The 24,574-nt window shown below is 42.4% G+C and overlaps 2 long non-coding RNA genes across 2 annotated transcripts in view; one reads left to right on the top strand and one right to left on the bottom strand.

Annotated features, from left to right (window-relative positions):
• Nucleotides 1-24,574, bottom strand: part of LOC129551206 (uncharacterized) — an 86,110-nt gene that overhangs the window by 36,811 nt on the left and 24,725 nt on the right. The window contains exon 2 of the long non-coding RNA XR_008685003.2: nt 4,320-4,481. This is a non-coding gene — a long non-coding RNA (uncharacterized LOC129551206). The remainder of the gene's footprint in view (nt 1-4,319; nt 4,482-24,574) is intronic.
• Nucleotides 5,515-24,440, top strand: LOC148775071 (uncharacterized). The gene is made up of 3 exons (XR_016039552.1): nt 5,515-5,680; nt 9,198-9,321; nt 24,323-24,440. It is a non-coding gene; the product is annotated as an uncharacterized LOC148775071 (long non-coding RNA).

Here is a 24,574-nt window from a genome sequence, read left to right as displayed (position 1 = left end):
GATATTCGTTGGAAGGACTGATGCTGAAGCTGAAGCTCCAATACTTTGGCCACTTGATGCAAAGAGCTGACTCATCAGCAAAGACCCTAATGCTGGGAAATATTGAAGGCAGAAGAGGGCAGCAGAGGATGAGATGGCTGGATGTCATCATCAACTCAATGGACATGAGTCTGAGTGAACTCTGGGAGACAGTGAAGGACAGGGAGGCCTGGCGTGCTGCTGTCCATGGGGTCGCAAAGGATCAGACATGGTTTAACAACCGAACAACAACTATAATTTCCATGTTACCCTCTTGGGAAGCCAAAGTCTTTCACCACAGCTGTACAACCCTGGAGCCCTTTCTTATACTCAAAATCTCCAATTCCACACCAATCCTCAGGCCCTGAGGAGAGAGTTCCTTCTCAGCAGAGAAAGTACAGCTAATTATTACAGACCAGCATTGAATCCCCTTTTAGGAGCTCACATTTTTTGCATTGGCATTTTGAATTCCTGGCATGTTGCCTTGTGTGAATGTTCAGCTCTGTTAGTCAACTTCTTCTTTCCAAAAACATGTTATTTACTTGAAAGAAGACTTCATCTTGAAAAAAAAAAACACCAACCATTTACTTTCCTTTCTATAAGTTTATTGCTCTTAACAAGATTCTTTTTACATTTCATCTTTTTCTCAATTTTCCTTATGATTGAACTCTATCAATCAGGTTGATAAAATATTAAAGCATAGCCCAGTTACTAAACAAAACATATTTTCCATTAGCAAACATCTTTCAATGGTCCTTTCAGCAATTCCTGCAACAGTTCTGAAAATGTTTTCCAAAGGCATGTGATGACTTTTTTCTTTGTTAGCCAAAGGATGTTTCGAGACTTCTGTGGCTAAAGATGCCATTCAGAATTTAGCAGAATTGTGCAACATGAAATTTAACAGTGGACAGATGTTACTATGCATATATAATTTATCTGTGAGTACAAAGCACAGACTGGGAGCGCTGTATTTCTGTGTAATCTGATAAGAATTTTCATGGAGCTACAGCCTTGGACACTATCTCTAGAAAGCAGGCAGGTGACTCACAGCTGCACCCCACCGTTCCCGAGGATTGTAGGAGAGGTAATTTGAGGTAAAGCCTAAATAACTCCGCAATGTCTGATCCTGGATATCTTTAAGAAAAGCACAGTTCCCACCCATCTGCAAACTCTGATGATAGCCACGAACTTCTTCTTCATAGCACTGAGAAAGGAAATGCCAAGCCCACTGCTACAGAATGGTGCGCAGGAAAGGTGGCCGTCCACATTCCTGTGTGTGCTGGTCCCTCTCACTCTTCCTTAGATCCACATTCCCTTACATTTCCCTGCTCTCTGTTATATAAATCACTGGGCTTCCTGTCACTAGAGGTCAAGAACCTGCCTGCCAATGCAGGTTAGATGTAAGGGATGAGGGTTCGATCCCTGGGTCGGGAAGATGCCCTGGAGGAGGAAAATGGCATTCCATTTCCATACTCCAGTATTCTTGCTTGAAAAATCCCGTGGACAGCGGAGTCTGGCAGGCTGCCATTCATAGGGTCACACAGAGTCGGACACGACTGAAGCAACTTAGCACACAGGCATGTAAATTATGACAGTAATAGAGATAACTCAGACCTTTATGCTGTTTCACTGAATTTGGAGTCCCTGAAACACATATCAAGATTTAACATGAAATCAATCCCCAAACTTCTGTTTAAATCTTTTTTAAAAATTTTAAAATTTTATTTCACTTAGATGTGTCAACAAAGTTTGGAGACCGAAATTTATGCCCTGAATAAGCAGCCAGAGTTTAATTATAGAAACTGATAACCTCCTGATTTTTACTATTTCATCAAAATGCCCACTTTTAGTGGAGGAGATGGCTGTCTTTGAAATAGTTTCATCAAAATGTACTTTAAACTGAAAAGATAACCAGCTTCTATCTATCTATCTATAAGACTTGCATGTTTAACCTTAAGACAGTGGGTCAGGCTTTTTGGAGGTCAGATCTTCTACTTGTTTAATTTATAAAAATACTAATTTGCAGTAACATCGATAAACACATTTCCATGTGATATTTTCAAACATTAATCTGAGAAATATTTCTTTTCTGAGTCGTCTGATATCCTAGAAAAATTAGAAAGCCAGTTTAGGGGTATAATTAAAAATGCAAAAGCCTTGTTTCTCAAACATATTTTGGGGTGTGCATAATATTTTTTTAAACGAGAAGTCTACTATGTTTTCAAGAGCAAACGTTATTTTCTCTAGAATACCACCAACCGCCTTGAATAGTGGGATCTCGCTGTTTATCTGCAGGAGACTCCTTCCCCTCTGCCTCTTCTGCCAGTTCTTATGAGAATACTCAGAAGTGGAAGGTAGGGGTTTTTCTTATTCATTTTTTAGAAACACAAGGTTAGTGATGGAAAAGAAACTTCTGTATTCCCAACATCCTTGGAACAACTTACCTTCTTTTCTTCTGGGAGATCCTTTTTGTTCTGATCACAACTATGGAACTACGAGTAACACGCAATTGGGATGCACAAAAGTCAAAATGATGTTGTGCTTATACACAAAATGAATATTTATTCCTGTGCATAATTTGTACATGGTTTACATACTTTATACAATGATTAAAGGACGTTTTGTTCTGTGATTAATATCCCAGGAAACTTCAATATATATTATCGCCTATTGAATGATAGTGAAATTTTATTGCAGATATATTTTCACAGTGGTATGTCTTCTCAAACATTTTTTAACCAGTCTTTGGAAAACTATTTTTCTTTTTCTAAAAATATGCAGAACTACAATTAAACCAATGGCACTTATACATAACCAGAATGACTTTCTGGGCTTCATTTTCTTGGTTTCAATCTGAGAGGTGTGTTACAAAATGTCTATGATTTCTACCAACTCTTTGGCTCTATTAATTCTAGTGAAAATATAAAAAGAAGGCCAGATCATGAATTGAAACACCCAGGATCACAGTGACTGTTGTGTAACCTAGACAGATGCCTATATCTCACCATTTTATTAGTGATCCTGTTACTATTATAACTTATTCTTCAGATCATCCATCTACAAGTCAGATTGCCTGACATCCATATGTGTTCTTGAAAACCATTCTGGGGGAGGGATTCTTTCTGGAAATCTACAGCCACAGCATATTCAAAAATGAACAAGGTCAAGTGAGGACGCCTCTGAGATGCAGTGTCTTTTTTTTTTTTTAAAAGCCTGTTCTTTGTTGACTGGGAGGCCCCAGCATGGAGCAGTGGTCAGAGGCCAAGCAGCTAGTGTCTCAAAAAAATAAAAAAGGAAAAAAGGTAAAAACCGTGAGGAAGGAAAATAATACATGGAATTGTCAAAGACAGGGAGGGAATCTGAGGGACTGGGGGATGGAAAGCAGAAACAGACAGGGACCTAGCAAGCAATCCCAATCTTGCAGAACTCCACACCGCTGAGTCAGGAGTAAGCCGCCAAGTCCTACCCAGACTCTGGGCCAAGTGACTGCCTCTTCAAACTGCCTCATCCAACAGCCGATTCAGTTGCCACCACAGAAATAGAAATTACAACTTTCAACCCTTCATTTTATCCCTCTTACCTATAATCGTCTAGTTCCAGTCTGTCTGACCACTTGACAACGTTGTTGGGTTTATTTTTTTTTTTCTTTTTTAAATTAGCACGGCTTTGGGGGACTGCTTAAACATGCTTTACTCCAAGACAACGGTAGACATCCCTCGAAACTCTTGATGAGGAAAAAAAAAAATCCTGCTGAGAGCATAAAATGGCCCGGGGAACACACAGAACGGAATCTCATAATCGAGTCTGTCATGCGTCTTATTAAAAGCCCTCAGTTCACCTGGCGGTCTTTCCTTAAAACCTGATAAGATTCCTCACAGATTTTACATAAAGATTTCGTTTTCTTTCTAAGGCTCACTGATCTCCTTTCACATGTGTGTTGTTTGCTAGGTCCTTCAAAGGGCTTCACGCTTTACTTTCATATTTAAGAAGAGTCACGATGAAGGCCATTCTTTGAATGCAGCGCCTTCAGAGGGACCAAGATGCTTATTATAACTGACCTGATGAGACTGTCTTAGCCTCTTGTGACTCCCAGGCTCCTCTAATGTGTATTTAGCTATCCTGCCGGATGGCCTGCCTAAGTGATGTGGCTCAGATTTGATGAAAGGATAGCAAATAACATCCGTTATAAAGGACATATGTTAATGAGAAGAAGAAAAGAGAGAGGGAGGCTGGGGTGGGGGGAGAAGAAATTATCCACAATAGAACAAAGCATTTCAACCGAACAAAAAGAAACATCGTACCTGAATCATGTCCTAATTTTAGGGCATGACTATGTTCTTTAGAGGTATGTGTCTTTGGAGATGTAGCATATTTCTTCAGCCTTTGTGGGACTGTCATTGAAGGTGTAGATCAAACTGCCTTCAGTTTCCTTTATGGACTTGTTGGTAATTTTGCCATGATCCCTGTACAGAACAAAGATACTATGTAAAGCTCAGGTCATGGAAAGCCAAATAGCCAAAATTGATTTTTATCTTTTTACAGAAATGTTCTCCAATCCGGCAATCCATAGAGATCTGCCAACTTTTCATATCCTAAATTTTCCCATTGTTAGGGTTACCGATTTAACCCAGAAAGCATTGCATGCCACTCCTCCCCCATAAAGTAACAAGCAGAGACCCCTGAAAAGAAAAAACAGATAGTTTTGCCAACCTCCACTAGGTTAATTAATTATAAAGATTAGTTTTCCTTTAGATGTATTTCCCATGTGTAAAAAGATTTTAAAATATTAAATACTATTAGCTCAATTGATAAATAAATCTAGATTTCATCCCCAAACCCATTAAATATATTTGCTTTACTTTTATCATCTAATTTCTCTAAAGAGACTAATTTATCTATCTAAACAATACTGCATTATATCTCTATCATTCTTCTAGTCCACAATAATGGTTGAATTTTCAAAAATGGAAATACTGAATGTGATTAAGCAATGTGGTTTCTTCCTTTCATTTAAACTAATTGAAGACAAACTAACGTGCTTCCCCCACCCCCTTTCTACTGTGGAACCAGAGAACCCTGGTATCTTGTTTTAAAAAATATTGTAAAAGACAGTGCTGCGGGTTTATGAGTTTGTTGATCTTCAGTTAGACAGTGCATGCCCTCTTTAACAATGTATCTCTGCTACTTTTATTTTAAAAGACGATTCCTGTTCTCTGTCCACGTAACGGTGCGTTCCTTCCCACACTTCTGTGCTCCTAGGCACCTGGGGTGAGGCTCTCGAGCCTGTTCAGGGGCACAGGCAAAGGAGGACGCTACAAGGAGGGGTGATGGACACCCTCGAGTCTCCCCCTGCCACCAGAGGGGCTCCCCGGCAGAGGCTGTGGGTGTGGCGCTGGGGAAAGGAGCTTAGCACAGCTCCTGTTTTCAGCCGGGGAGCAGGGAGGGGCCGGGCTGGGGCCACTCTGCTTTGTGGGGGCTCACCCAGCTACTCTGTGCACAGCCACCTACTGGAGGAAAGCTGCTAACAAGTGGAGAAACAGTTCATTTAAAGAGATGTGTCAGATATGCTTTAAGAAATTCAAAATCACAGCGTCAGCTTTAACATCACGGAAGGCTGAAGCACTCTGAAAAGGCCACGGATACACCCATCAACCGCTCTGAGGTATGGTGATAGCCGAGATTTTTGGCTGATTTATTTTACTAAATGTATAAGGAACTTCCTGTCTCTGTTCATGACACCAAATTGTTCTTCATGTGAAATTTTAAAGTTTTCCGACAGGACTGGAATTGAACATGCCCCCTGCCCCTGTGCACACACATATGTCTGCATTTTGGAGTCCATGTGGCATTTGTAGTTTTACCCTCAAACAGTTTTCTATGATTGGCAAAATTCCTCATAATTGGGAAACTGGGGCTCTGAGCTCACTAAAATTACAGCGTGACTGAATATGCATAAACAGTTGTGTGCCCAAAGGCGTGGAGAAAAGGGAAACTTCCTACACTGTTGGGGATGTACGTGGGTGCAGCCACTCTGGAGAACAGTATGGAGGTTCCTTTAAAAACTAAAAATAGAGCTGCCGTGTAGTCCAGCAATCCTATTCCTAGGCATCTACCTGTAGAAAGCTTTAGTTCAAAAAGATACATGTGCCCCATCTTCACTGAAGCACTATTCACAATAGCCAAGACATGGAAACAGTGCAAATGTCTAACGACAGATGAAGGGGTGACAAGATATGATACACGTTTGCAATGGACTACTACTCAGCCTGAAAAAGAATGAAATCACGCCATTTGCAGGAAAATGGAGGGCCCTAGAGATTATCATGTGAAGTGAATTAGTCAGAAATAAAAACTCAAATATTGTATGATATCATTTGTATGTAGAATCTAAAATATGCCACAAATGGACCTGTCTATGAAGCAGAAACAGACTCACAGGCCTAGAGAACAGGTCTGTAGTTGCCAAGAAGGGAGGTTTCAGGGAGGGTGGAGTGGGAGGTTGGGATTAGAAGGTGTAAACTGTTATATACATAGGATGGATAAACAAGGTCCTACCGTACAGCACTGGGAACTATATTCAATATCCTGTGATAAACCAAATGGAGAAGAATGTAATAAAAGGGTGTATATATGTGTATAACTGAGTCACTTTGCTGGACAGTGGAAATTAACACAACCTTTTAAATCAACTATACTTCAATTAAAAAAAAGTTTTTTTTAAGTTATGCTCCCAAACTCCCAAACAAGCACTCCATCCACCTTATTCCCTTTTCATGGCAAATAAGCGGGTGCTAGAAGTGACTTAGCAGCAGCAGCAGAGGCAGTTAGATGGAGAAGGCAATGGCAAGCCACTCCAGTACTCTTGCCTAGAAAATCCCATGGATGGAGGAGCCTGGTGGGCTGCAATCCATGGGGTCACACAGAGTCGGACATGACTGAAGTGACTTAGCAGCAGCAGCAGCAGCAGGGGCAGTTAGATCACTGTTAATGCCACAAATAAAACCTCAATGTTATGGACTCATGTTATAAGTTTCCTGTATTTTGATTTGATTAGAAAGGAAAGCTAGAAAGTATCCTGACTTGAATTTTTAAAAATTTACAATAAAGGGCTTGTGTGAAACCTGTCAATGGTCATAGAACTTATCTAACTCTCTCCTTTTCCTCTCAGTCATCCTTTGCAGTTAAGTTTTAGTTGCCTTTTCTCTCCACTAGTCCTATTAATTAAAGAACTATAAGAATAGCAAGAACTTAGAAGGGAGTGATAGAGGACAATGGGTGTTCTCAATTTTTTAAAAAAAATATTGCAAATTTTTTAAATGAAGACTGACAACTGCTATTAATTACATTTTAAGCTATTAATGGTCTGACACTTCCCAGTATATTTTAAGCCCATCCCAAGTATCCCGCAAGGATTGAACCCATTTATGAAGAACAGAGAACTATTGAACGGTTTGGACTGGGGATGAAAACAGACTTAATTTGGGAGAGAAATGTTTACTAAAGGTTTCAGTGGAGCACTTGGTCAAAGCCCATGATATTTAAGTAAAACAAAACTCTACCGACTGGTTCATTTAAATCTTCTTCTAGTGTTCTCTCCTGTCTAAAGGTGGTCACATGGTCAGTTTCCATATGCAACTGAATGTGTTTGCATGGTGTACGGATCGAAAGAAGCACACAGATGCAGCATTGCTGGCAATCTAAGAAGGCAGGCGGGGGAAGCCCCCTCCCTTGCTTTAAATGGTTATGACGGACTTTGACCTTTCTGTCTCTCTCCCTCTCTTGCCCTCTATAGGGACTTACAACAGACTTAGAGTATCACTTGAAGATATGTTTTAAACTAATTCCCTAATTCATGCTGTGATTTCTTTTTTTTTTTTTTTCCTCTCACATTTCTCTTTTCAGCTCTGAGAGAATTTAGGGAAGAAGAAAACCATGAGCTTCCATAGCAGTTGAGGATGCTCTTTCTTTGTTTGCTGGTCCCAGCCGCTGCACCTACACGCAGCGGGGTGCAGGGCGAGGCCAGGCAGACAGCACTCACTGCGAGATGCCGAGGGACTGTGGGAGCCAGGGGCTCACAGGCTACAACTTGCATGCTTGGCAAGGCTCAGATGCCACGGTTTGAATCTCTAATAAACCACTTGCTGCCTCTCCAGTAATGATACCCTGGGGCTGCTGGGAGGGGATTCTTTTTATAGAAAACATACTCATAAGGATTTAATATTATCTCTCTGAACCTTTTGATTTAATAGAGTATTTTCTTTCTTTTTTTTTAAACTTTCCCTTTTATTCTGTAGACCCTGTGAACTGAACCAGGGTTAATTCTTGATGCAGCAGTAGGATGAGATCAACGTCTCTCTACTGAGCTCAAGACTCTTTTTCCTTTTGCACCATGTGCTTAAAAAGAAAAAAATAAAGTATCTTGCCACTGAATGTCTTTTTACAGACTGAAAAGACTTTTTAGGTTAAACAACATTTGTTAGGGTTTTGATGCAATCAAATGCAATTTCAATCTTCTTGAAAGATCCAGCCCTGCCTCTCGAAAATTGCACATATGTGTCAGCTTTCCATTTTTCTCACTAGTGTTTTGCACATGAAGTCGATTTTCACTGAGAAAATGGAATCTTTGTGTCTTTGTCTCTGCGCTCCCTGCTCTCAGGCATGTTCTGGCAGCGGCTTTGACTGTCTAAGCTCGGGGGGAGGGGCCTGGCCCTCACTTGTCAGCTTCCCTTTGCATCTGTAATTTCTGGCCACTCAGCAGTATTAGGGGGTCTCAGAAAGGGGGCGAGGAGCACGGAGCGGGGAGAGTTTGTCTCTCATGAAAGCCAAATTTTGCCTAAGTGCCTGAATTAACGACCAAAGAGAGAGAGGAGAGTCTGAAGAACTTTTATTGTGCTTTAATGCAAAAGGTTTTTTTTTTTTGGAAATGGCTAATTTACAAAATTGCACATGGTAACATTTTCAGATCTCAGTTGAGAAAGCCCCTGTCCATATTCTGTTACAGTTTTCACTGCTTTTAGCTTGGCATTGGCTCATGAAACGATTTTAATTTTCCACCAGTGGCTTCTGGTTATTTCTGCCCTTCTTTCCTCCTAACGTAACTGACAGGTAAATTAAACATCTGCATTTTTTAATCTGGATTTCCCCCCATAACTATTTTGCTTTTCTTCTAAAACTTCCAGATGTTTTGGCTCCTTTAGGATTTGAACACATGCAAGTATATTTGCTCCTATTTCAAAGGCAGAGAGCTAGATGGACGGACCAGATGTTTCTCTAGGAAAAGCTTGGTAATACAACAGAAATCAGGTCAGTATTTTTGTTTCTTTATAGATAACTTTACACTGGAACCTCTCTTCCTGTCTTTGAGCACTTAACAATTTGAGTTGATCTTGGAAACATTTTTGCCAGCGTTTAGAGTTCAGACTTCATGCTGTGATCTGTTAATTAATCGTTGTGAAGAACGTATCCAATTCTGTTATCTCAGTGTCTAGAGATGGGAATAGAAACTGCTATGATTTGCTTTTTCTTATTATTATCATTTCTGTCTTTACCCCACCCCTCTGTGAGAGATAAGCAGTTGTAAGCTATACAAGGCAACAATGTATTTTAACTCCATTTCCGGCTTTGTACAAACATTAAAGGAATCACCAATGTCTTGCCTTGTCTGGAGGAGACTTGAAAGAGCCTCTAATGTACTTCAAGAAAACCTGCTTCCCATAATTAATAACAGGAAGCCGGGTAAACAGACATTTGCTGACACATGAAACTGAAACAGTAACATATACACAGAAACCTGGGAAACGAAACAACCATGGTTATACAGAGGGCGGCTCAGTTTTGGTAGATGCTTTCAAGTCCAGGGTAAATGATCCTTCACTTTACGTTGCAAGGTGACCCCTGACCATTTACACACACGGTCACGCTCACAGAATAGTCACTTCTCCCCCGGTTAGTATCTGGGAGTGCGCCTCATACTCTTTTTAAGATTTAGGCAGAAAAGCATTCTTTCCTGGAATATAGATTTTCCAGAAGTAAATAGGAAGGATGACAAAGTTTTCTTGTTTTTCAACATGATTAGGAAATGTTTGAGCCCATTTCACTTCTGGAAATGAAAACAGTGGGAAAACCTTGGTGTGTGTAAGATTGCTTTATTGGGGAGGGGTATATATTCACAAGGTCTCAGGCAAACTAAATGCACCAGTCATTAGACAGAAATAAAGATCCCTGGGCCACTTGGCCCACTTGTCATTACGGCTCCAGACCAGCTTCCTAGGGAAGTAATGTGTCTTTATTGTCCAGCTGTATCGCAGAGTGGGGACTGTCTGAGCTGAGGTCTGACCTTGAACGCCGCAAACTGATGTGACGTGTGGTTCCCCTGCTTCTTAGAAAACGCTGGGCTTGATTTGAATTTGGGGATTTTTGTACAGAGTCAGCCGCTCAGTGTGCAGTTAATTTTGAGGTACAAGTGACTTGGTCCTTATAAGTGAGATTTTTTGTTGTTGTTGCTGTTAAATTTTAAAGGTGACTCTTTGAGAACGGTTCAGTGTAAAATTAAATTTCTTGGAATGTTTCTTTCTGGTTTTGTGGGATGAATAGGAGAATAAGGAATGATGGCAGAAGTGAGGAAATGCAAGTGTTTTCAGATGTATTACAGGATTTATTAAAGGATTAAGGATGCAAATTAAAGGATGAATTTTGACTAGTCTAGTGTAATGAAATCTACAGTGTATCACACAGCCAGAGGGATGTACCTTCATGGTAAGCTCCCAGTAAGTCTCATCCCAGCACTAGAAAAATGCAGTGTCTTGGGTACCCGGATTAGAGGATTTTGCATCCACCTAATCGATCTCAAAACTGAAAGCCAAATGTATTGTTTTCTTAGCTAATCTGCAGTAGATATAAATTTAAAGCAGAGGTGTTATACTCAGAGCTTATTAGTTCCAGTTAAAAGTAAATATAAATTGTTTCATGTTTTACATATACATGGATGAAGCAAAGTAAACAGGAAACACTTTATCTCCAGAATCTTCTATTTGTTGTGGAAACTGGAACCCATCCAATGGATATCTTAAGTTTAGAGAAATAACTGAGTTGGAGTGAGTGAAGCTGCGCTAATTGCAAGTGAAAACTAAGACATTTTGTAAGCTGCAAAATGTTAGCAAGTTTGTAAAAGAGCAAGAAAGCTTTGTAATGATTTACAGTGATTAAAATTTGAAGTGTACTTATTTGGAATTTTTATTAAGTATAGGATGGACTGTATATTGACTATTAGGAGTATACTAGCTATTCAGAATCATTTTGTAAGGAAAGCACAAGTTAATGAATTTTAAATTACAGACAAAAAGTACTGTTCTCTTTGTTTGAGCCTATGGAAAGAAAAGGAAAGGCCAGGTAGTAGAATTATGCCATTTGGAAATTGATGCTTTGGAAAACAAAATATTTTTCCAAAAATTTTAGCTGAGTATCTTCTTGGAAGATTTTCAAGTATGAATTATAAACTCTCTACTGTTAACCATACATTTTAGTCATATGGAAACAATGATGATACGTTAAAAAATAATGATTTTCACAGGCAGACTCATTATTGCACATCCTTGTCACAATATTTAAGTTGTTCTTAGAAATGTTTCGTCATAAAGATTGTGTTGATGATATGAGTTACATTGTTCAGTGAAGACCCCAGAGCCTCCAAGATATGGTTATGCTTATTCCTTAGGTCGGTTTGGTTGAACAGAATTAGCAAAGTCTGGTAAGAGTAATAGTTTCTCTCCTTTCCTGGACTTCATCAGAGCACAATGTCTTTACATGCACCTGAGAAAATCTGATGTATTTATCAAGAGAACAATAAACTCACGATTGTGACAAAGTCAGTAAATCCTCTTGCTTTCGTAGGAAACCACTAACTAAAGTTTCTTAAAAATGAGATATGAAAGACAAAAAAAATTACAGATAGTAACCTTAGTATCATACTGGGCCCAGGTCAGTATTTCAAGTAAAGAGCTAAAATATATAAAGCAAACTTGCAAGTTAGACCTGCATAAACATTCTAGGAGTAACGTCCCTCGGTTCAAGCGGTTTGTGTATGTATGTGAATTTCACTCATCTGTCTGTTCATCATATAAACGTTCTCTTGATGAGTGCTCATCACCCTTTTCTAGCTTCTATTTCCTTTTTAGGAAACTGCCTCAGGAAAAGCTGAACATCTATCTCCTGACTTTGGCCTTTCCCTCTTCTGTTTTATGTGTGTGTGTATTTAAGTGTGTATTCAGTCCTTTGCAAATTTTCTCTGAAAGCTATTTCAGAGAGATAAAATATATGGGTATGAATGGAAGCTGGAAGAGTTGTTTATTGATTATTGAGAGACGGCTGCCTTCTTACAGCTTTAGGCCTTACTGTGGTCTACGTGGTACCCAGTAAGTCTCCATACAAAGCTGGGAGATTTCTTTTGTGACTGTCAGGTGTGAACTGGGCAATGTCTGTTAAGACTTGGCTAGGAAAGAGTTCAGGGTACACATTTTTTGACAGAATTTGGCAGTTTCGACATGACCTTGCCTGCTCCCTCTTAAGCATCATCGCTACAATCAAACAGAACTGAGACTCTTCCATACTTCTCAAAACAAGGAAGTGCTTTCAAACTTCACCCAGGTTTCTGGAGAGCTTTCTGTCTTGCATTTTTGTGTGCTTTAGTTGGCGCATCTCGGTATACTTCCTGCCATTGTCATCTTTCTAAACACTGCAACTTGCGATGCACATTGAACCCCTCGCTGGAAAATCTATTATTTTGTTCATAATGAGCTAGCAGCAGAAATGATTAAGATTGAAGGGCGGTTTTTAAGCACGTTCTGAAGCATGAACAAGTGACGGCTGTGATAGGCCCTCCATTGAGGTAACAATTAAAATTGTCTTTGCAGCATAAATATAGGTCACACCTGGACAGTTGTATGGTCTGTCAATAGTAGGAATGCTGATTCTTCTGTAATAACAGGAAGTGCCTGAGATATCAAGATCGACTTCTTTCTATTTTTTTACTTTACACTGAGAGCGTAAGAGTGAACTGTCACTGCCACTCAATTAATGCCCTTCTTTTTTCCTTCCTGACCTACCAGTTACATTTCTTCTTCGTTCAAAGGAAACCAAATTGGCTTTGCTGGAGGGGAAATTATGTTTATAAATTTTAATTTTAGAAAGTAAAAGCATAAAGTGTGTCTTGGCGGTTTAACAGGTCAAGTCTATTTCATCCATGATATATTTGGAAACTGATTTACTTCTGCTTTATAAAATCTGAGGATATTTAATGGCAAATGCAATTTTAAAGTATAAGTTACATTTTCAAGTGAATATTACTATTTAAATGAAAAAATTTGAATGATGGTGCTTAAAAGAATTCCTAACTTTTAAAGGAATTGTGAATTTACTTATAAGTTGTTTAGAAAATCTAAGGGTGTACCGTGCATTTTGTTGAATTTTACTGGCTTTCAGATAAAAGATTTACTGAAACTTTAAAAACATGGGTCGTAAATTTTCCATGGGAGCGACCTACAGTGATGCACAAGTAACTTTTAAGAACTGATGCGGGTCACTTCTACCTTTCTATTCTGCATGGGTAAAATATACCTAAAGGTTTCAGCTCACTGGTACTGAAGTGGCATTAATAGGCAAGTCAGCTGTACAGGCAGAATCGGACCCAAGTGAACCCAGCCGTTCCTGCGGAGCCCTCATTCCCTAAGTAAGTACCTATTACTCCTGTAAACAGGGTGTGTGCCCTTTCATTTGGCAGGCCCTGTTGCTTCACTGGGGTCCACATTTCACAGGATGGGAATAGAATCCGCAACCATTTATATATCTGGGAAAAATAGATGCATTGACTAGGAAAACCATAAATTCTTTTTCTTTTTGGTAAGTTTTGCACTTTCTCTTGTAAATTCAGTGGCAATAAGCCATCCTCAAGCCAAATTTGGCACACGAGTTTAATTTATAATTTCATATAATAAAAATTCTTGCTTTAACAATGTTTACTAAGCAAACATTCAACACTGATTTTTTTTTCGGTATAAAGCACAATTAATTGCATATAATACAGCCATAATTTTTTAATAATTAACTCCTACAAAGTTAACATTATTCAGATTGTGAAATTTACTGTCATTATATTATACAAAGAGAACTTCCTTAGTTTTTATATTATATGACTAAATTTCTCCGTGTGATTTCAAGAGGAATTGTTTGGTTATGGCCTTAAAGCTCTATGAGAAAATATGTCTAAAGTGAATTACTGGTTTCATAAACTTAGATGTTTGAGATGTTTGTGGTTTTGAGCGGCAATGTACTTTTTTGTTTCTGGGATTAGAAAACGTCGGACCCTGGAACCTAACAAAAGGACCAAATAGCCATTTCATTGTAGTCTTCCTTCGTGTTTAGTGTAAGTACTGAAAGCAGATCAGGAGAAGCGGAAGACCCGGAGCATAATAGACTCTGATTTCTCCTCTTACATGATCTGTGGGGAATGACTAAAATAAGCCATTAGGGTTGAAGCTTGTCTGACTTTCAGATAATCCAGTAGGCAAAAGGTGGGTCTGAGACTCAGTGACTCTGACAGGATAAATCATTTTATCCTACATACAGGGAATCTACACACCTCCATTCTAGCATCTTCTAAGAGAGGAAGAGTCCCTTTAACATCTGTGTGGGACCCTGAAGGTTTCTCACTGGAAGGCACCCTGCGTGTGTGTGCGCAGTTGCTCAGTTATGTCTGATTCTTTGTGACCCTGTGGACTGCAGCCCACCAGGCTCCTCTGTCATGGAATTCATGGAATTTCCCAGGCAAGAGTCCTGGAGTGCGTTGCCATGTCCTTCTCCAGGGGACCTTCCCTACCCAGGGACCAAACTCACATCTCCTGCATTGGCAGATGGATTCTTTACCACTGTGCCACCTGGGAAGGCCCAAAGGCGCCCCAGACACCCTCTAACCGATGAGACTGCTCCTAACAAGTGTGCACAGTCATCCTGAGCACCCTGGGTGACCACTCTTATTTAAATAGAAGCACTCCTTTCTGTATCTCAATAGAACCTTGAAAATCCCTGACTCACATCTGCAAATTCTCCTGCTATCCAGGATTAGCAGTATGCTGAGGACCATGAAAAGAGATGACAGAATTCATCTTTGATGAAACAAAAGATGGTTAAAAATTCCCTTTAGACACTTGGAAAAATACTCATTTTAGCACAGGAAACTCTGCTCGGTGCTCTGGATGACCTAAATGGGAGGAAAATCCAAGAAAGAAGGGATATATGTATGCATATAGCTGATTAATTATGCTTACAGTAGAAATTAACACAACATTGCAAAGCAACTATACTGCAATGCAGGAAGTGAACTCCAGTTCGCGTCCTGGGTTGGGAAGATCTGATGGAGAAGGGATAGGCTACCCACTCCAGTATACTTGGACTTAACCTTGGGGCTCAACTGGTAAAGAATCCGCCCGCAATGCGGGAGACCTGGGTTTGATACCTAGGTTGGGAAGATCCCCTGGAGAAAGGAAAGGCTAACCACTTCAGTATTCTGGCCTGGAGAATTCCATGGACTGTATAGTCCATGGGGTGGCAAAGAGCAACTTTCACCTCTCCACTTCAGAAATTAAGACAACACTGTAAAGCAACTATACTCCAATCAAAATTAGCTTTTAAAAAAGAAGAACTTGGTAGACTTCATCAAGTGTCATTATTTAGCCCCTCAGCTGAATGGCAGGCCTTTCTTCAGATCATGTCACCTGAAGGCTTATTCAGGAGTCAGGTCTTCAGAGAGCAGGAGCTGTGTCCAAGTTCTAGATTATTCTTCCTACCTCCAGGCCAAAATACGAACCGCAGGACCATGCACAGATGCAGAATGCATTCAATTCAGTTTGAGCTTCCGGAGGATGGGATGGGGAAGGGGAAGAAATAAATTCTTGACTCAAGAGGCTGAGAGTCTTTTCCGAGTCAGGTGTGGGGCTAGGAGAAATATGCAGGAAAAAGTCTAGTGGAGGAAAAATGACTCACAATATGTGAGGGGGAAGCCTTTTTAATGTCAATGTCCATATTTCTTGTTCAAAATATGGGTAATTGCATCATGCATTCTAAATATAACAGCAACCAAGACTCTCTAAGAACAGTTAAATTCTTATTCAAGAACAGGAAGGAAAGAATTGGTTAGAGTCCTAACGTTACGATAAAAAGCACTGTCTAGCACAATCCTGTTATCATAAAAACCTATTCGTCTTGTCTTGTGCTCAGTTGTGTCTGATTCTTTGCAAGCCCATGGACGGTAGCCCACCAGGCTCTTCTGTCCGAGGGATGCTCCAGGCAAGAAATTACTGGAGTGGGCTGGCAGTTCCTCTCCAGGGGATTTCCCAACCCAGGGGTCAAGCCCACATCTCCTGTGTCTCCTGCATTGCAGGCAGACTCCTTACCGGCTGAACCATCAGGCCTGTGAGAGGCCTGGTTAATGACTGACAGTAAACGCGTAGGTGATTGAGAAATGTTTCAGGATTAAAAAAAAGACATCATTGGCTAATATTTCAGGATAAATAAATATGTATATCGTCAGGAATAGCAACAAACTCACATTTGTACTCTTAGAGTTTCTTAAATGGCATTTTCAGGTAGGCTTTTAATAACATTCAAAATGTAGACACATATTTCAAAACAAGGCAGCAGAGAAAATATCACTTACTGAATGTGAGCACTCCTCCACACAGTGAACTCACTAAAACTGCTCAGATATAAATTACTGCATTATTGCTTGGGGCCTATAAGAGTATTGCTAAAATTCAGTACACTAGCCTTTTGAAAATAAGATGCTAGTGATTTTTTATGAAGTTAACCACTTAGTTAATATTCAGAACTTTTCCTCATGCTGAAAAAAGTACTTTACATACGGCCTTTCTGATCAAAATTCCTCTTAGGTATGCGGAAGACAATTGGAAACCATGAGACTGAGTGGAAGGAACAGCAGCTTTGGAGCTCTGGGGTCTGGCTTGACTTCTGACACAAAGCCTGTCACCCACGCGTCTCTGAGAACAGGGGTTAATCCTAACAGTGGAGGCCCCAGAGAGGGAGGTGGGGCATGATTGCCAGGATGCATTGTTATCACAGAGTCCAGTAGAAAGGGAACTTTTCTTTCATCTACCTCTGGTAGAACCCTACTTAGTAACAGCCTAAAAGAGTAATGTGACCGTGAAAGTGAAAATCACTCAGTCATGTCCGACTCTTACGGACGCCCATGGACAATACAGTCCATGGAATTCTCCAGGCCAGAAGACTGGAGTGGATAGCTGTTCCCTTCTCCAGGGGATCTTCCCAAGCCAGGAATTGAACCGGGATCTCCTGCATTGCGGGCGGATGCTTTACCAGCTGAGCTATGATGTGACCTCGGTTCTAACAAAATGCATCCAGCATTCAGCCACTTCTCACCACTCCACAGCTCCTACCCTGACACCAGGACCTGCATCTCTTGCCAGGTCTCCTGCTCTGCAGTAAGTGCCCTACGTAAGAACGAGTTCCATTCCGAGAGAATGCTCATAAATCCAATTTGTTTGTAAGTCCAACAAAGTTAGCTTAGGGACCCAGATAACACAATTGGCTACATAGTATTGTACTATAACCAGTTTGTTTGGGCTTCCCTAGTGGCTCAGATGGTAAAGAATCTGCCTGCCATGTAGGAGATTCGGGTTCGATCCCTGGGTGGGAAAGATACCCTGGGGAAGAGAATGGCAACCCACTCCGGTATTCTTGCCTGGAGAATCCCGTGGACAGAGGAGCCTGGCGGGATACAGTCCACGGGGTCACAAAGAGTCGGACAAGACTGAGCGACTAACACTTTCACTGAACAGGTTTATAATACTTTTCACGCAAATAAGACATAAAAAGCAAACAAAAACTAAAGAAGGCATTGCTAATCTGATAGTTCAGGACCTTGAATAGTACAGTGCTAAGTACAGCAGCGGGCACACAGGGGCTGGCATCCAGTGATCAGGCAGGAAGGGCTCCTGACTGGAGGAAGGGGCGGAGGCGGGAGACGGTGGAGCTGGAGGGTCGTCAGCGGCAGGAGACGGAGGACAGGCTGCTATGTCACGCACGTCTGACGTTGATGGAGTGCAGTTTGTATCTTGGAAGGTTGGCCACCTGGAGGTTCATATGTAGGGGGCTTACTGTACTGTCCTAAATGACTCCCACACTTCATCACTACTCGGCATCACCAGCCTAGCTGACCCTGATCTTCACACAGAAGCCAGAGGGACCCTTCTCAACCTAGATCCAAGTCACGTTAAGTCCACTGCCCAAGCTCTCCAACAGATGCCCATCTCTCACAGAATAAAATCCCAAATCTTTAACTGTGTCCTGCAAGGGCCCTGCATGGCCAGCTACCCAACCTGTTCACACCAGCTCTTGCCAACCTCTGCCTTTTCACTCTGTCTTAACTATGATGGGCTCTTACTTTTCCTCAAGAACCAAGCAACCTCCATGCCTCTGGGCACTTGTACTCACGGTGCCCTGGCCTGGAAAATTCCTCTTTGGATGTTGCTGCTGCTCCCACCACCTTTTCATCTAAGGCTCAGTTCAAAGACCACCTGTCCTAGAGGTCTTTCTTGGTAGCCTTCGATGCAAACTCACACCCTGCTTACCAGCACCTTATTGATTTTACGTGTGTTTACTGTAAGCAGTATCAATAACCTCAGATATGCAGATGACACCACCCTTATGGCAGAAAGTGAAGAGGAACTCAAAGGCCTTTTGATGAAAGTGAAAGAGGAGAGTGAAAAGTTTGGCTTGAAGCTCAACATTCAGAAAATGAAGATCATGGCATCTGGTCCCATCACTTCATGGGAAATAGATGGGGAAACAGTGGAAACAGTGTCAGACTTTATTTTTCTGGGCTCCAAAATCACTTCGGATGCTGATTGCAGCCATGAAATTGAAAGACGCTTGCTCCTTGGAAGGAAAGTTATGACCAGCCTAGATAGCATATTAAAAAGCAGAGACATTACTTTGCCAACCAAGGTCCGTCTAGTCAAGGCTATGGTTTTTCCCGTGGTCATGTATGGATGTGAGAGTTGGACTGTGAAGAAGGCTGATCGCCGAAGAATTGATGCTTTTGAACTGTGGTGTTGGAGAAGACTCTTGAGAGTCCCTTGGACTGCAAGGAAATCCAACCAGTCCATTCTAAAAGAGATCAATCCTGGATGTTCATTGGAAGGACTTATGCTAAAGCTGAAACTCCAATACTTTGGCCACCTCATGCGACAAGTTGACTCACTGGAAAAGAGTCTGATGCTGGGAGGGATTGGGGTCGGGAGGAGATGGGGACGGCAGAGAATGAGATGGCTGGATGGCATCACCGACTCGATGGACATGAGTCTGAGTGAACTCTGGGAGTTGGTGATGGACAGGGAGGCCTGGTGTGCTGTGATTCATGGGGTCGCAAAGAGTCGGACACGACTAAGCGACTGAACTGAACTGAACTGACTGTAAGCAGGGAATTTGTTTACCATCATCTGCTCAGCAGCAAGAAGACTGTCAGACTTAATATAACTGTTCACTAAATATTTGTTGGAAAAGACCCTAACGATGGGAGCAGAGGTTGAAGATTGAAGACAGGAGAAGTGGGCAGCCGAAGATGAGATGGTTGGATGACCATTGACTTGATGGACATGAGTTTGAGCAAACACTAGGAGACAGTGAAGGGCAGGGAAGCCTGGCGTGCTGCAGTTCACGAGGTCGCAAAGTCGGCCACAACTTAGGGACTGAACAGCAACAACAACAAGATATTTGTTGAATGAAAGAGTGGAAGGAAAGCAATTCATCTCAAGAAGTGTTAGCCATACATCTCTTAGGGTCGCATCTATTTCCTGCATCCTATGGTCTACTCTTCTCCTAATCTTAAAATGGTAATTTGTTTTAATGTCATTTATTTCTCAGAGTTATTCTTTGATGAGCTCTTTATCTGTAGTTTTTAATGATTAGCACACAGGGCATACTCCCATTCAAAGATTTTTATATTCAGCTTATAAAGAGAATTGGGACTGATTGATTATGACAGTTTAGACAGAGAAAATTTAGTACGTTTAAAAGTGTTAGAGCTGTTTCAGCTCTAGGACCTGCTCTTGGATTTCTGTGGGGGTTTTTCTCAGTTCGTATCTATTCATCCTATATCACGATGATATTCACTTTGCACCTATTTAATGAAGAGTACTCTTCTTTATTTTTTGGGGCTCCAAAATCACTGCAGGTGGTGATTGCAGCCATGAAATTAAAAGACGCTTACTCCTTGGAAGGAAGGTTATGACCAACCTAAATAGCATATTAAAAAGCAGAGACATTACTTTGCCAACGAAAGTCCATCTAGTCAAGGCTATGGCTTTTCCAGTGGTCATGTATGGATGTGAGAGTTGGACTGTGAAGAAGGCTGATCGCCGAAGAATTGATGCTTTTGAACTGTGGTGCTGGAGAAGACTCTTGAGAGTCCCTTGGACTGCAAGGAGATCCAACGTGTCCATTCTAGAGGAGATCAATCCTGGGTGTTCATTGGAAGGACTGATGCTAAAGCTGAAACTGCAATACTTTGGCCACCTCATGCGACGAGTTGACTCACTGGAAAAGACTCTGATGCTGGGAGGGATTGGGGGTAGGAGGAGAAGGGGACAACAGAGAATGAGATGGCTGGATGGCATCACCGACTCTATGGACATGAGCTTGAGTGAACTCTGGGAGTTGGTAATGGACAGGGAGGCCTGGCGTGCTGTGATTCATGGGGTCGCGGACAGTCGGACATGACTGAGTGACTGAACTGAACTGAACTCAACTCAACTCTTCTGAGTGACTGAGATCCTACCTTCAGGGATTGTTCTTCTCAGAATGAAAACAGTAACACCAGAATAAAGTGCAGACTGCCCTGAACAGTAGAGTCAGACTATTAGTGTTTAAGGAAGGGACTAAGTTCAACAGAGCTGGGAGAGGTGGATTGCAGATGGTGACGTTTGAGTTAGGCTACATTTGGACATTCAGAGAAGAGCAGGGACAAGTCATTTCAATAGGAGGAAATAGCAGAAGCAAACCAGGGAGGTATATGGGATACAAAACAATAGGCTCGCATAATAATGGGAAACCTTGGTCAATGGCTGTTTACACGCTTAATTTTTTCTGTGTAAGAGCACACTAGGTCTAATATACACATGGTCTAAATTTAAATGCACTTCTGTGTGCACTTGAAAAATACATTTATAAAGATAAAAACATTCTAGAAAGTTTCCCCTAATTGTATAACATAAAACAAAAAAGAATCCTCCATGATCAAGGTAGATGAGAATATTCAATAAGTAATAGTTACTTACTATTCCAGGCAATGCATGCAAATCTAAATTTGATTCCTTGCAGGAAAAAAAATGCATAAAAATTTTAACCGTTTTCTGTAGTCGATGTCTTAGGAAATGTGCCACATGCATCAGATAACGTTTTAAATGTGTTAACATTGTCAGCTCTTTGCTTGCGTGGCAAGATGCTTTGCCTACATCTGCGTGTTGGAATGTGTTTCATCGCATTCATGCTGTAATGTGTATCCAGCAAATATAAACATGGGGAACTTGCGAAGAAACCTGGGGGTAAGGCTGCTCTTCCATGTCTACGTTGTGAGTGAAAATCAGCATTTTCTTCCCGTGTGCAATTTATGACTTGACAGCTCTCTTGACCCATCACGTCACTGGCAGATGTGCGGAAGGAAGGGGATGCTGCCTTGGCTCGAGCACCAGCTCTGTGCTCTTTTTCTCCCCACCCCGAAGCACCTCTCAGCTTCCGTGGTTTCAGCGTTCCTGGGCAAAGTGGATTTGGAGGCTTGCAGAGCGGTGATACTGGGTGTTGGGAACCAGGCCAGTGTCAACCCCTCCGGGACCAGCACGCTCCAGACACGAACCCCGTGAGTTGTCCCCACCGCAGGCTGCGTTTGCTTTGGAGTTTTCCAACCTTGAGACGCTACCTGGCTGCAGACCGCACTGACGTCAGCGCATCCTCCCAAGGTGTCAGTGAGGACAGACAAGGGTGAGAAGTATCAGCTGCTGGTTTTAGCATTTTGTTAGCAGAACAAGCACTTTGGGGAAAGCACAAATTCCACTTCATGCTTGGACCATTGTTTAGTGTTCGGCAATGACGTTGTTCCCTCATCTGAACTGAGGCCCGAGCTATCCTTCTAAGGTGCCCCTCGGATCCTGTCACCTGTCCCCTGCTCCGTAATCCTCGGCTGGCTGCCAGTGCGTGTGAACGACGCGGTGTGGAGGGACGAGCTCGGTGCGATCCCCAGCATCAAGTGCTCCGGGGTGTGGACTGGGCCTCACTGGAGAGAGGATGCGGTCTGTTCCTCTGTCCACCCGGGACGTTTTGTGGGAATCCTGTGGCAGGCGGCTCTGCACAGCCCCTGCAGTGCCTCTCGAGGCTCCAGCCTGCAGTCCGCCCTGTGGACAGGCCCGCGGCCTGTTCCTTTCTCCTTCGCTTCTTTTCTCCTTCCCTTCCCTTCCTTTCGTCTTTCTCTCTCTCTTCTTCTTCTCCTCCGTCTTCTTTTTTCTTTTTCTCCTCCTTCTTTTCTCTCTCTCTCTCCACAGACCACCTACTGGTATCTCTGGGGAAGTCCCACTGGTCCAGGAGTGGTGGCTGTCTTAAAGATGGCTCCTTGAATACCGAGCATCCTCTTCAGGGGTGTTTGGCTGTGAGGCTCCTTGGTAAATCCTGCCTCTCTTAGAATGATGCTAGAACTAGGTCGGGAGAAATCCGTTTGCTGCGTTGACTTCACCTGTGCACCAGAATTATCCCACCACGCGGGAGGGGCTGTTCCAGGCATCACTAGAGCATCTCTAGAAAGTCTGTGCAGGAAGGCAGCAGTTTTGAAGGTTATTTCTGCTCTGTGCTCAGCCACCCTGCTGAAAGCTGCCCCCAAGGCAGACGGCTGGTCTCAGGGGAAGGACGAAGAGCAGAAGAGGATGCAGAAGAGACAGGAGGGAGCCCCAGGCCCCCTCGACAGTTGCACCAAAGTCGTCTCCAGGCCCTGCGTAAATGCATGAATACTACGTGCTGAAATGACTTGGCTAAAGATGTTTTCTTCTCATGGTTATGATGAAAGACAAATATTTGCAGAAGACTTTTATCAAATACGAATCTCAGGCTACAAACTGTTCATTTGACAAATTATTGAGGGGGTTTTAGAAGGAGCCTTCTTGGTAGAAGTGTTGAACGGAATCCTTCATTAAAAGGACATGGGTAACATGGTGGTGAGACCGGAGGGGCTGGCTTGGCTGGGAGTCAACCTGCCCTGCCCTCTAAGGTCGGAGCTCCATCCGGAAGCCCTGGGCAGGGTGGAGGGAATTTGCCTCTGGTGCAAACTCTCAAGGGCTCTCCATGGGGATTGGTGACAGGGTCGCTTCGGCCTTGGGTCCCCGCTTCCCTGTGGCAGATTCTCACCTTATTGCCATGTGTGTCCGGGATTCTGTCAGCCAGTTTTTGAATATCAGTTTAGAGAAAGACTCAAAGATGGGATGTTTTCTTTCACCTTAAAGCTAACTTTCCCTGTTTTATCTATGTTATATTCCACTTTTATTTCTTTTATGTATATCTGCACTTCCCTGTGCTTGCCTGGAGAATCCCAGGGACAGGGGAACCTGGTGGGCTGCCATCTATGGGGTCGCACAGAGTTGGACATGACTGAAGTGACTTAGCAGCAGCAGCAGCACTTCCCTGGAGGCTCAGTGGTAAAGAATCCACCTGGCAATGCAGAAGGTACAGGTTAGATCCCTGAACCGGGAAGATCCCCTGGAGAAGAAAATAGCAACCCGCTCCAGTCTTCTTGCCTCGGAAATCCCATGGACACAGGAGCCTGGTGGGTCACAGTCCATGGGGGTCACAAAGAGTCACACATGACTCGTCAACTAAACAACAGCAGAAATGAGAAGGACCTTCACGTGGAGTAGTGCCAGCACCACAGTGCTCTTAGCTCTCCTCCTTCTGTTCCAGCCGGGCATTTAACTGGAAAGTTTGGAAGGAAGAAGTGGGCAGGGGAGCCAGCAGATATCCACGTCTCTTTCTTGGGTGTGTGTTTCTGTCTGTCTGTCTCTCAATCACTCCGTTCCTCCCCCTGGAGAACTGCTTCGCCTGCAGACTGCGCACTCCTGCAGGACCTTTTGCATTCCAGCCCATGAGCTCTGAGGTGTAAGCCACAGTCTTCAAAATGATCATCAGCAGCAGTGGCTGAGGTGATGTTCTCTCTTCATCTGTTTTGCTTTGCATTTTATTTCAGAGCTTGGCAGGGGAAAGGAGTGTGACTTGTTGAGAACCCAACCATCTAATGCATCGCTTGAAAGAGACAAAGCCTTGTCTTCGGCGCGAAAACGAGATATCCCTGACATGGATCCGCCGTGTTTCCTGCTGTTAGCACCAACACCCCGTTTTCTTTAAATGGTGACTCGGCCCTGTGTGTGTAGTGGGGCCTGCTCTGAAGTATTCTCACTTTCCCAGTAAACCATACATGTCAATGGATTCAATTAGAAGT

Source organism: Moschus berezovskii, chromosome 17 (genome assembly GCF_049115385.1).
Source record: "Moschus berezovskii isolate FMDL1 chromosome 17, NW_MosBer_1.0, whole genome shotgun sequence".
Taxonomy (NCBI): Eukaryota; Metazoa; Chordata; class Mammalia; order Artiodactyla; family Moschidae; genus Moschus; species Moschus berezovskii.
Note: the sequence above shows the minus strand (reverse complement) of the source record. Positions and strands in the feature narration are given on the sequence as shown.